This window comes from Oncorhynchus nerka, linkage group LG12 (genome assembly GCF_034236695.1).
Source record: "Oncorhynchus nerka isolate Pitt River linkage group LG12, Oner_Uvic_2.0, whole genome shotgun sequence".
NCBI lineage: Eukaryota > Metazoa > Chordata > Actinopteri > Salmoniformes > Salmonidae > Oncorhynchus > Oncorhynchus nerka.
The window spans coordinates 1,759,613-1,774,680 of record NC_088407.1 but is presented as its reverse complement, the minus strand read 5'-3'; the positions used below and the strand labels follow the sequence as shown (position 1 = coordinate 1,774,680).

The window sequence follows — 15,068 nt, the reverse complement described above, 5'->3', positions numbered from 1 at the left end:
ATAACAAGGCCATTAGAAATGAGAGAGCATCATATATAACAAGGCCATTAGAAATGAGAGAGCATCATATATAACAAATGCCAGATGGACTCATTTTACTAACTTGATCACTAATAATCAGAATAACTAGAGATTGCTCTTCTCCACCATTGATGGCCTGATAAATCCTACCTCCAGCAAACCTATGTGAACTCTACACATCTAAATGTGATGAGTTTACAGCATATTTCAGAGTTAAGATAACCAACATTAGACTGGGTATCAGTCAAGACCTGCTGAGAAGTTTGATGATATGTGTACTAGCCTACCATGCAAAGTCGCTGTGAAATGATTTTCCCTGGAAAATTATGTCACAATTTAAGCATTCTGGTTTTCATGCACACCAAAGCACAGAGACAACCATAGTTATAAAGTGGTAACTTATCTCAGATACCAAACAGTTCTCTGTTCTTGGATTCTTGGATTTAAGTGCTGCACTCGACACTGTTGACTATGATGTCACATGTGGTGTTCCACAAGGCTCCATTGTGGGTCCGGTACTGTAGAGATAATATATGTTACCCCTTGGCAGGGCAAGGCTCCATTACATCATTCATTTGTTTTTCGTTTATTTTGAAGTAGTTTTGTAGTCAGTGTTCAGTGCTCTCTTTAATTCAAATATCATCGTGAACACATACAACGCTGCATTTTGGTCCGCTTCTTACGATGATCGTGACACATTGTGGGTAAAACATACAGAATGACCCAATAGGTCCCTCAGGTCCTTCAAAGCCTAGGACCAGCCTTTTAACTATCCCAAAGCCCAGGACCAAGAGGCATGGAGAGGCAGCCTTTTAACTATCCCAAAGCCAAGGACCAAGAGGCATGGAGAGACTGCCTTTTAACTATCCCAAAGCCCAGGACCAAGAGGCATGGAGAGGCAGCCTTTTAACTATCCCAAAGCCCAGGACCAAGAGACATGGAGAGGCAGCCTTTTAACTACCCCAAAGCCTAGGACCAGGAGGCATGGAGAGGCAGCCTTTTAAACTATCCCAAAGCCAAGGACCAAGAGGCATGGAGAGGCAGCCTTTTAACTATCCCAAAGCCAAGGACCAAGAGGCATGGAGAGACAGCTTTTTAACTATCCCAAAGCCAAGGCCAAGGACAAAGAGGCATGGAGAGACAGCCTTTTAACTATCCCAAAGCCCAGGACCAAGAGACATGGAGAGACAGCCTTTAGTTGTTATACCCCCAGCCTGTAGAATAGCCTGCCAGAGAACCTGAGTGTGGCTGAAACTGTGGACATATTTAAAAGAGATCTTAAAACACATATTTTTTGCTTAGCTTTTCCTCAGGGAGCTTTTTAGTAGCTCAGTTATTATTGTTATTATTTTGAACCACATTGTGTTGCATTCCATGTCTGAAATGTGCTGTACAAATGACGCTTGATTTAAATAGATTTGATCTCTATCTATCTATCTATCTATCTATCTATCTATCTATCTATCTATCTCTCTCTCTCGCACAGACATGTAAACACAGGTGTATGTAAACTTCTGACTTCAACTGTATCTCTCTCTCTATCTCTTCCTCTCTCACACAGACATGTACCACACAACACAACCTCACAATGCTAAATGCTACAAGCTAGGCCTCCAGGTGTAGTGGCTTGTGTGTTTGACTCTCAGATACAAAGTCTCTGGGTGTGAAAGTGAGACAAACAGGCAAGTTCAGAAGAGATGGTACAACATGTTACATCATTCATAACACACACAACATGCTACATCATTCATAACACAACACGGCATGCTACATTATTCATAACAAACATTACATACAACATCATTCATAACACACAACATGCTACATCATTCATAACACAACATGCTACATCATTCATAACACAACATGCTACATCATTCAAAGCATAACATGCTACATCATTCATAACACAACATGCTACATCATTCATAACACAACATGCTCCATCATTCATAACAAACACAACATGCTCCATCATTCATAACAAACACAACATGCTACATCATTCATAACACAACACAACATGCTACATCATTCATAACAAACACAACATGCTACATCATTCATAACACAACATGCTCCATCATTCATAACAAACACAACATGCTCCATCATTCATAACAAACACAACATGCTACATCATTCATAACAAACACAACATGCTACATCATTCTTAACAAACACAACATGCTACATCATTCATAACAAACACAACATGCTACATCATTCATAACACACACAACATGTTACATCATTCATAACACAACATGCTACATCATTCATAGCATAACATGCTACATCATTCACAATGCTACATCATTCATAACACAACAAGCTACATCATTCATAGCATAACGTGATACATCATAACAAACACAACATGCTACATCAATCATAAAAAACAACATGTTACATCATTTATAACAGAACATGCTACATCAATCATAACAAGCACAACATGCTACATCATTCATAACAAACACAACATGCTACATCATTCATAACACAACATGCTACTTCATTTAGAACAAACACAACATGCTACATCATTCATAACACAACATGCTGCATCATTCATAACAAACACAACATGCTACATCATTCATAACTAACACAACATGCTACATCATTCATAACACAACATGCTACATCATTCATAACAAACAACATGCTACATCATTCATAACACAACATGCTGCATCATTCATAACAAACACAACATGCTACATCATTCATAACACAACATGCTACATCATTCATAACAAACAACATGCTACATCATTCATAACAAACACAACATGCTACATCATTCATAACAAACACAACATGCTACATCAATCATAAAAAACAACATGTTACATCATTTATAACACAACATGCTACATCATTCATAACACAACATGCTACATCAATCATAACAAACAACATGCTACATCATTCATAACACAACATGCTACATCATTCATAACACAACATGCTACATCATTCATAACAAACAACATGCTACATCATTCATAACAAACACAACATGCTACATCATTCATAACAAACACAACATGCTACATCAATCATAAAAAACAACATGTTACATCATTTATAACACAACATGCTACATCATTCATAACAAACACAACATGCTACATCATTCATAACAAACACAACATGCTACATCATTCATAACACAACATGCTACATCATTCATAACAAACACAACATGCTACATCATTCATAACACAACATGCTACATCATTCATAACAAACACAACATGCTACATCATTCATAACTAACACAACATGCTACATCATTCATAACAAACACAACATGCTACATCATTCATAACACAACATGCTACATCATTCATAACACAACATGCTACATCATTCATAACACACACAACATGCTACATCATTCATAACAAACACAACATGTTACATCATTCATAACAAACACAACATGCTACATCATTCATAACACACACAACATGCTACATCATTCATAACACAACATGCTACATCATTCATAACACAACATGCTACATCATTCATAACACACACAACATGCTACATCATTCATAACACAACATGCTACATTATTCAAAACAATCACAACATGCTACATCATTCATAACAAACACAACATGCTACATCATTCATAACAAACACAACATGCTACATCATTTAGAACAAACACAACATGCTACATCATTTATAACACAACATGCTACATCAATCATAACAAACACAACATGCTACATCAATCATAACAAACACAACATGCTACATCAATCATAACAAACACAACATGCTACATCAATCATAAAAAACAACATGTTACATCATTTATAACACAACATGCTACATCAATCATAACAAACACAACATGCTACTTCATTTAGAACAAACACAACATGCTACATCATTCATAGCATAACATGCTACATTGTTCATATCAAAACAACATGCTACATCATTCATAACAAACACAACATGCTACATCATTCATAACACAACATGCTACATCATTCATGACAAACACAACATGCTACATCATTCATCATTCATTCATTCAAGGTTGAAGTTAGGGTTAGCGTTGAAATTAGGGTTATAGTTGAAGTTAGTAAGCTCAGTCTGTACATTAGGGTTAGTGATACAGTAATCTGGACCTACCTCAGTCTGTACATTAGGGTTAGTGATACAGTGATCTGGACCTACCTCAGTCTGTACATTAGGGTTAGTGATACAGTGATCTGGACCTACCTCAGTCTGTACATTAGGGTTAGTGATACAGTGATCTGGACCTACCTCAGTCTATACATTAGGGTTAGTGATACAGTGATCTGGACCTACCTCAGTCTGTACATTAGGGTTAGTGATACAGTGATCTGGACCTACCTCAGTCTGTACATTAGGTTTAGTGATACAGTGATCTGGACCTACCTCAGTCTGTACATTAGGGTTAGTGATACAGTGATCTGGACCTACCTCAGTCTGTACATTAGGGTTAGTGATACAGTGATCTGGACCTACCTCAGTCTGTACATTAGGGTTAGTGATACAGTTATCTGGACCTACCTCAGTCTGTACATTAGGGTCAGTGATACAGTGATCTGGACCTACCTCAGTCTGTACATTAGGGTTAGTGATACAGTGATCTGGACCTACCTCAGTCTGTACATTAGGGTTAATGATACAGTGATCTGGACCTACCTCAGTCTGTACATTAGGGTTAGTGATACAGTGATCTGGACCTACCTCAGTCTGTACATTAGGGTCAGTGATACAGTGATCTGGACCTACCTCAGTCTGTACATTAGGGTTAATGATACAGTGATCTGGACCTACCTCAGTCTGTACGTTACGTCCCAGGATCCAGATACAGCTCTACCTAAAGTTCACACAGATTACATTTGTTAAAATGGCAATATCTACCCTTTTGAGTAACCCAACTAATCCACATAGAATCATGTTATAGATCTGTCAAACTGCTGTAAAGCCAATCTAAGTAGAGGTAGATCTGTTCTTTGTGAGATATTTCTATGCTTCCCGTTCCAAAGTTTGGTTTTTGAAGATCTATAATATATTATTATAATAATGATTATCTACACAGTGCTTCATTTGTAAATCTGAACAAAAAGTGAGCTAGTTCTTTTTTATGCTGGAACGACCTTCTGACCTGTATCTCTGTCTATCTGTCTTCACCGCTGAGTAGACAGGGTCTGGAACGACCTTTTGACCTGTGTCTCTGTCTGTCTTCACTGCTGAGTAGACAGGGTCTGGAACGACCTTCTCTGATAGAAACACAAAAGCAGGTTAAAAACACGGTAAAAGCATATTTACTTCAGAAAGACGACATTATTTAGGGGAGTGTTGATGGTCTCTCCCTTCTTCCTACCTCTCCTCCTGTTGTGTTGTCTCTTCTCTGTGTGGTTGATGTCAGCATAGGTCACATCACCTGGACCGGATCCACCTGGAACTAAACGAGAGAGAGAGACACAGAGACACAGAGAGAGAGAGATAGAGAGAGAGAGAGAGAGAGAGAGAGAGAGAGAGAGAGAGAGAGAGAGAGAGAGAGAAAGAGGATATTAACATAGACTGGACCAGATCCACCTGGAACTAAACACAGGAGAGAGAGGATATTAACACAGACTGGACCAGATCCACCTGGAACTAAACACAGGGGGAGAGAGGATATTAACACAGACTGGACCAGATCCACCTGGAACTAAACACAGGAGAGAGGATATTAACACAGACTGGACCAGATCCACCTGGAACTAAACACAGGAGAGAGAGAGGATATTAACACAGACTGGACCAGATCTACCTGGAACTAAACACAGGAGAGAGAGGATATTAACACAGACTGGACCAGATCCACCTGGAACTAAACACAGGAGAGAGAGAGAGGATATTAACACAGACTGGACCAGATCCACCTGGAACTAAACACAGGGGGAGAGAGAGAGAGATGATATTAACACAGACTGGACCAGATCCACCTGGAACTAAACACAGGAGAGAGAGAGAGGATATTAACACAGACTGGACCAGATCCACCTGGAACTAAACACAGGAGAGAGAGAGAGGATATTAACACAGACTGGACCAGATCCACCTGGAACTAAACACAGGAGAGAGAGGATATTAACACAGACTGGACCAGATCCACCTGGAACTAAACACAGGAGAGAGAGGATATTAACACAGACTGGACCAGATCTACCTGGAACTAAACACAGGAGAGAGAGATGATATTAACACAGACTGGACCAGATCCACCTGGAACTAAACACATGAGAGAGAGAGGATATTAACACAGACTGGACCAGATCCACCTGGAACTAAACACAGGAGAGAGAGAGAGAGGATATTAACACAGACTGGACCAGATCCACCTGGAACTAGACACAGGAGAGAGAGAGGATATTAACACAGACTGGACCAGATCCACCTGGAACTAGACACAGGAGAGAGAGAGGATATTAACACAGACTGGACCAGATCCACCTGGAACTAAACACAGGAGAGAGAGAGAGGATATTAACACAGACTGGACCAGATCCACCTGGAACTAGACACAGGAGAGAGAGAGGATATTAACACAGACTGGACCAGATCCACCTGGAACTAAACACAGGAGAGAGAGAGAGGATATTAACACAGACTGGACCAGATCCACCTGGAACTAAACACAGGAGAGAGAGAGGATATTAACACAGACTGGACCAGATCCACCTGGAACTAAACACAGGAGAGAGAGGACGAGAGAGAGAGAGACACAGAGAGAGAGAGAGAGAGAGAGAGAGAGGATATTAACAGAGACTGGGCCAGCTGGAACTAAACACAGGATAGAGAGGAGATTAACACAGACTGGACCAGATCCACCTGGAACTAAACACAGGAGAGAGAGGAGATTAACACAGACTGGACCATATCCACCTGGAACTAAACACAGGAGAGAGAGAGAGGATACTAACACAGACTGGACCAGATCCACCTGGAACTAAACACAGGAGAGAGGATATTAACACAGACTGGACCAGATCCACCTGGAACTAAACACAGGCGAGAGAGAGGATATTAACACAGACTGGACCAGATCCACCTGGAACTAAACACAGGCGAGAGAGAGGATATTAACACAGACTGGACCAGATCCACCTGGAACTAAACACAGGCGAGAGAGGATATTAACACAGACTGGACGACCTGGAACTAAACACAGGAGAGAGAGAGGATATTAACACAGACTGGACCAGATCCACCTGGAACTAAACACAGGAGAGAGAGAGGACATTAACACAGACTGGACCAGATCCACCTGGAACTAAACACAGGAGAGAGAGGATATTAACACAGACTGGACCAGATCTACCTGATACTAAACACAGGAGAGAGAGGATATTAACACAGACTGGACCAGATCCACCTGGAACTAGACACAGGATAGAGAGGATATTAACACAGACTGAACCAGATCCACCTGGAACTAAACACAGGAGAGAGAGGATATTAACACAGACTGGACCAGATCTACCTGGAACTAAACACAGGATAGAGAGGATATTAACACAGACTGGAGCAGATCCACCTGGAACTAAACACAGGATAGAGAGGATATTAACACAGACTGGAGCAGATCCACCTGGAACTAAACACAGGAGAGAGAGAGAGGATATTAACACAGACTGGACCAGATCCACCTGGAACTAAACACAGGAGAGAGAGAGAGGATATTAACACAGACTGGACCAGATCCACCTGGAACTAAACACAGGAGAGAGAGGATATTAACACAGACTGGACCAGATCCACCTGGAACTAAACACAGGAGAGAGAGGATATTAACACAGACTGGACCAGATCTACCTGGAACTAAACACAGGAGAGAGAGATGATATTAACACAGACTGGACCAGATCCACCTGGAACTAAACACATGAGAGAGAGAGGATATTAACACAGACTGGACCAGATCCACCTGGAACTAAACACAGGAGAGAGAGAGAGGATATTAACACAGACTGGACCAGATCCACCTGGAACTAGACACAGGAGAGAGAGAGGATATTAACACAGACTGGACCAGATCCACCTGGAACTAGACACAGGAGAGAGAGAGGATATTAACACAGACTGGACCAGATCCACCTGGAACTAAACACAGGCGAGAGAGGATATTAACACAGACTGGACGACCTGGAACTAAACACAGGAGAGAGAGAGGATATTAACACAGACTGGACCAGATCCACCTGGAACTAAACACAGGAGAGAGAGAGGACATTAACACAGACTGGACCAGATCCACCTGGAACTAAACACAGGAGAGAGAGGATATTAACACAGACTGGACCAGATCTACCTGATACTAAACACAGGAGAGAGAGGATATTAACACAGACTGGACCAGATCCACCTGGAACTAGACACAGGATAGAGAGGATATTAACACAGACTGAACCAGATCCACCTGGAACTAAACACAGGAGAGAGAGGATATTAACACAGACTGGACCAGATCTACCTGGAACTAAACACAGGATAGAGAGGATATTAACACAGACTGGAGCAGATCCACCTGGAACTAAACACAGGATAGAGAGGATATTAACACAGACTGGAGCAGATCCACCTGGAACTAAACACAGGAGAGAGAGAGAGGATATTAACACAGACTGGACCAGATCCACCTGGAACTAAACACAGGAGAGAGAGAGAGGATATTAACACAGACTGGACCAGATCCACCTGGAACTAAACACAGGAGAGAGAGGATATTAACACAGACTGGACCAGATCCACCTGGAACTAAACACAGGAGAGAGAGGATATTAACACAGACTGGACCAGATCTACCTGGAACTAAACACAGGAGAGAGAGATGATATTAACACAGACTGGACCAGATCCACCTGGAACTAAACACATGAGAGAGAGAGGATATTAACACAGACTGGACCAGATCCACCTGGAACTAAACACAGGAGAGAGAGAGAGGATATTAACACAGACTGGACCAGATCCACCTGGAACTAGACACAGGAGAGAGAGGATATTAACACAGACTGGACCAGATCCACCTGGAACTAGACACAGGAGAGAGAGAGGATATTAACACAGACTGGACCAGATCCACCTGGAACTAAACACAGGCGAGAGAGGATATTAACACAGACTGGACGACCTGGAACTAAACACAGGAGAGAGAGAGGATATTAACACAGACTGGACCAGATCCACCTGGAACTAAACACAGGAGAGAGAGAGGACATTAACACAGACTGGACCAGATCCACCTGGAACTAAACACAGGAGAGAGAGGATATTAACACAGACTGGACCAGATCTACCTGATACTAAACACAGGAGAGAGGATATTAACACAGACTGGACCAGATCCACCTGGAACTAGACACAGGATAGAGAGGATATTAACACAGACTGAACCAGATCCACCTGGAACTAAACACAGGAGAGAGAGGATATTAACACAGACTGGACCAGATCTACCTGGAACTAAACACAGGATAGAGAGGATATTAACACAGACTGGAGCAGATCCACCTGGAACTAAACACAGGATAGAGAGGATATTAACACAGACTGGAGCAGATCCACCTGGAACTAAACACAGGAGAGAGAGAGAGGATATTAACACAGACTGGACCAGATCCACCTGGAACTAAACACAGGAGAGAGAGAGGATATTAACACAGACTGGACCAGATCCACCTGGAACTAAACACAGGAGAGAGAGGATATTAACACAGACTGGACCAGATCCACCTGGAACTAAACACAGGAGAGAGAGGATATTAACACAGACTGGACCAGATCTACCTGGAACTAAACACAGGAGAGAGAGATGATATTAACACAGACTGGACCAGATCCACCTGGAACTAAACACATGAGAGAGAGAGGATATTAACACAGACTGGACCAGATCCACCTGGAACTAAACACAGGAGAGAGAGAGAGGATATTAACACAGACTGGACCAGATCCACCTGGAACTAGACACAGGAGAGAGAGAGGATATTAACACAGACTGGACCAGATCCACCTGGAACTAGACACAGAGAGAGAGGATATTAACACAGACTGGACCAGATCCACCTGGAACTAAACACAGGAGAGAGAGAGGATATTAACACAGACTGGACCAGATCCACCTGGAACTAAACACAGGAGAGAGAGGACGAGAGAGAGAGAGACACAGAGAGAGAGAGAGAGAGAGAGAGAGGATATTAACACAGACTGGGCCAGCTGGAACTAAACACAGGATAGAGAGGAGATTAACACAGACTGGACCAGATCCACCTGGAACTAAACACAGGAGAGAGAGGAGATTAACACAGACTGGACCATATCCACCTGGAACTAAACACAGGAGAGAGAGAGAGGATACTAACACAGACTGGACCAGATCCACCTGGAACTAAACACAGGAGAGAGGATATTAACACAGACTGGACCAGATCCACCTGGAACTAAACACAGGCGAGAGAGAGGATATTAACACAGACTGGACCAGATCCACCTGGAACTAAACACAGGCGAGAGAGAGGATATTAACACAGACTGGACCAGATCCACCTGGAACTAAACACAGGCGAGAGAGGATATTAACACAGACTGGACGACCTGGAACTAAACACAGGCGAGAGAGAGGATATTAACACAGACTGGACCAGATCTACCTGATACTAAACACAGGAGAGAGAGGATATTAACACAGACTGGACCAGATCCACCTGGAACTAGACACAGGATAGAGAGGATATTAACACAGACTGAACCAGATCCACCTGGAACTAAACACAGGAGAGAGAGGATATTAACACAGACTGGACCAGATCTACCTGGAACTAAACACAGGATAGAGAGGATATTAACACAGACTGGAGCAGATCCACCTGGAACTAAACACAGGATAGAGAGGATATTAACACAGACTGGAGCAGATCCACCTGGAACTAAACACAGGAGAGAGAGAGGATATTAACACAGACTGGACCAGATCCACCTGGAACTAAACACAGGAGAGAGAGAGGATATTAACACAGACTGGACCAGATCCACCTGGAACTAAACACAGGAGAGAGAGGATATTAACACAGACTGGACCAGATCCACCTGGAACTAAACACAGGAGAGAGAGGATATTAACACAGACTGGACCAGATCTACCTGGAACTAAACACAGGAGAGAGAGATGATATTAACACAGACTGGACCAGATCCACCTGGAACTAAACACATGAGAGAGAGAGGATATTAACACAGACTGGACCAGATCCACCTGGAACTAAACACAGGAGAGAGAGAGAGGATATTAACACAGACTGGACCAGATCCACCTGGAACTAGACACAGGAGAGAGAGGATATTAACACAGACTGGACCAGATCCACCTGGAACTAGACACAGGAGAGAGAGAGGATATTAACACAGACTGGACCAGATCCACCTGGAACTAAACACAGGAGAGAGAGAGGATATTAACACAGACTGGACCAGATCCACCTGGAACTAAACACAGGAGAGAGAGGACGAGAGAGAGAGAGAGACACAGAGACACAGAGAGAGAGAGAGAGAGAGAGAGGATATTAACACAGACTGGGCCAGCTGGAACTAAACACAGGATAGAGAGGAGATTAACACAGACTGGACCAGATCCACCTGGAACTAAACACAGGAGAGAGAGGAGATTAACACAGACTGGACCATATCCACCTGGAACTAAACACAGGAGAGAGAGAGAGGATACTAACACAGACTGGACCAGATCCACCTGGAACTAAACACAGGAGAGAGGATATTAACACAGACTGGACCAGATCCACCTGGAACTAAACACAGGCGAGAGAGAGGATATTAACACAGACTGGACCAGATCCACCTGGAACTAAACACAGGCGAGAGAGAGGATATTAACACAGACTGGACCAGATCCACCTGGAACTAAACACAGGCGAGAGAGGATATTAACACAGACTGGACGACCTGGAACTAAACACAGGAGAGAGAGAGGATATTAACACAGACTGGACCAGATCCACCTGGAACTAAACACAGGAGAGAGAGAGAGGATATTAACACAGACTGGACCAGATCCACCTGGAACTAAACACAGGAGAGAGAGGATATTAACACAGACTGGACCAGATCCACCTGGAACTAAACACAGGAGAGAGAGGATATTAACACAGACTGGACCAGATCTACCTGGAACTAAACACAGGAGAGAGAGATGATATTAACACAGACTGGACCAGATCCACCTGGAACTAAACACATGAGAGAGAGAGGATATTAACACAGACTGGACCAGATCCACCTGGAACTAAACACAGGAGAGAGAGAGAGGATATTAACACAGACTGGACCAGATCCACCTGGAACTAGACACAGGAGAGAGAGAGGATATTAACACAGACTGGACCAGATCCACCTGGAACTAGACACAGGAGAGAGAGGATATTAACACAGACTGGACCAGATCCACCTGGAACTAAACACAGGAGAGAGAGAGGATATTAACACAGACTGGACCAGATCCACCTGGAACTAAACACAGGAGAGAGAGGACGAGAGAGAGAGAGACACAGAGAGAGAGAGAGAGAGAGAGAGGATATTAACACAGACTGGGCCAGCTGGAACTAAACACAGGATAGAGAGGAGATTAACACAGACTGGACCAGATCCACCTGGAACTAAACACAGGAGAGAGGAGATTAACACAGACTGGACCATATCCACCTGGAACTAAACACAGGAGAGAGAGAGAGGATACTAACACAGACTGGACCAGATCCACCTGGAACTAAACACAGGAGAGAGGATATTAACACAGACTGGACCAGATCCACCTGGAACTAAACACAGGCGAGAGAGAGGATATTAACACAGACTGGACCAGATCCACCTGGAACTAAACACAGGCGAGAGAGAGGATATTAACACAGACTGGACCAGATCCACCTGGAACTAAACACAGGCGAGAGAGGATATTAACACAGACTGGACGACCTGGAACTAAACACAGGCGAGAGAGAGGATATTAACACAGACTGGACCAGATCTACCTGATACTAAACACAGGAGAGAGAGGATATTAACACAGACTGGACCAGATCCACCTGGAACTAGACACAGGATAGAGAGGATATTAACACAGACTGAACCAGATCCACCTGGAACTAAACACAGGAGAGAGAGGATATTAACACAGACTGGACCAGATCTACCTGGAACTAAACACAGGATAGAGAGGATATTAACACAGACTGGAGCAGATCCACCTGGAACTAAACACAGGATAGAGAGGATATTAACACAGACTGGAGCAGATCCACCTGGAACTAAACACAGGAGAGAGAGAGAGGATATTAACACAGACTGGACCAGATCCACCTGGAACTAAACACAGGAGAGAGAGAGAGGATATTAACACAGACTGGACCAGATCCACCTGGAACTAAACACAGGAGAGAGAGGATATTAACACAGACTGGACCAGATCCACCTGGAACTAAACACAGGAGAGAGAGGATATTAACACAGACTGGACCAGATCTACCTGGAACTAAACACAGGAGAGAGAGATGATATTAACACAGACTGGACCAGATCCACCTGGAACTAAACACATGAGAGAGAGAGGATATTAACACAGACTGGACCAGATCCACCTGGAACTAAACACAGGAGAGAGAGAGAGGATATTAACACAGACTGGACCAGATCCACCTGGAACTAGACACAGGAGAGAGAGAGGATATTAACACAGACTGGACCAGATCCACCTGGAACTAGACACAGGAGAGAGAGAGGATATTAACACAGACTGGACCAGATCCACCTGGAACTAAACACAGGAGAGAGAGAGGATATTAACACAGACTGGACCAGATCCACCTGGAACTAAACACAGGAGAGAGAGGACGAGAGAGAGAGAGACACAGAGAGAGAGAGAGAGAGAGAGAGAGGATATTAACACAGACTGGGCCAGCTGGAACTAAACACAGGATAGAGAGGAGATTAACACAGACTGGACCAGATCCACCTGGAACTAAACACAGGAGAGAGAGGAGATTAACACAGACTGGACCATATCCACCTGGAACTAAACACAGGAGAGAGAGAGAGGATACTAACACAGACTGGACCAGATCCACCTGGAACTAAACACAGGAGAGAGGATATTAACACAGACTGGACCAGATCCACCTGGAACTAAACACAGGCGAGAGAGAGGATATTAACACAGACTGGACCAGATCCACCTGGAACTAAACACAGGCGAGAGAGAGGATATTAACACAGACTGGACCAGATCCACCTGGAACTAAACACAGGCGAGAGAGGATATTAACACAGACTGGACGACCTGGAACTAAACACAGGAGAGAGAGAGGATATTAACACAGACTGGACCAGATCCACCTGGAACTAAACACAGGAGAGAGAGAGGACATTAACACAGACTGGACCAGATCCACCTGGAACTAAACACAGGAGAGAGAGGATATTAACACAGACTGGACCAGATCTACCTGATACTAAACACAGGAGAGAGAGGATATTAACACAGACTGGACCAGATCCACCTGGAACTAGACACAGGATAGAGAGGATATTAACACAGACTGGACCAGATCTACCTGGAACGAAACACAGGAGAGAGAGGACATTAACACAGACTGGACCAGATCCACCTGGAACTAAACACAGGAGAGAGAGGATATTAACACAGACTGAACCAGATCCACCTGGAACTAAACACAGGAGAGAGAGGATATTAACACAGACTGGACCAGATCTACCTGGAACTAAACACAGGATAGAGAGGATATTAACACAGACTGGAGCAGATCCACCTGGAACTAAACACAGGAGAGAGAGAGGATATTAACACAGACTGGACCAGATCCACCTGGAACTAAATACAGGAGAGAGAGGATATTAACACAGACTGGACCAGATCCACCTGGAACTAAACACAGGAGAGAGAGGATATTAATACAGACTGGACCAGA

The 15,068-nt window shown here is 43.3% G+C and overlaps 1 protein-coding gene and 1 long non-coding RNA gene across 3 annotated transcripts in view; both read right to left on the bottom strand.

Annotated features, from left to right (window-relative positions):
• LOC115126308 (myelin-oligodendrocyte glycoprotein-like) overlaps window positions 1–15,068 on the bottom strand; it is a 264,366-nt gene that overhangs the window by 207,311 nt on the left and 41,987 nt on the right. The window lies entirely within an intron of this gene.
• LOC135574213 (uncharacterized) overlaps window positions 1–15,068 on the bottom strand; it is a 50,937-nt gene that overhangs the window by 15,831 nt on the left and 20,038 nt on the right. The window contains exons 3-5 of one of the 2 annotated variants that reach the window (XR_010465226.1): window positions 5,414–5,494; window positions 5,195–5,309; window positions 4,864–4,906 (exon numbers count right to left, since the gene is read on the bottom strand). This is a non-coding gene — a long non-coding RNA (uncharacterized LOC135574213). The remainder of the gene's footprint in view (window positions 1–4,863; window positions 4,907–5,194; window positions 5,310–5,413; window positions 5,495–15,068) is intronic. The other variant, XR_010465227.1, reaches the window with a different exon arrangement.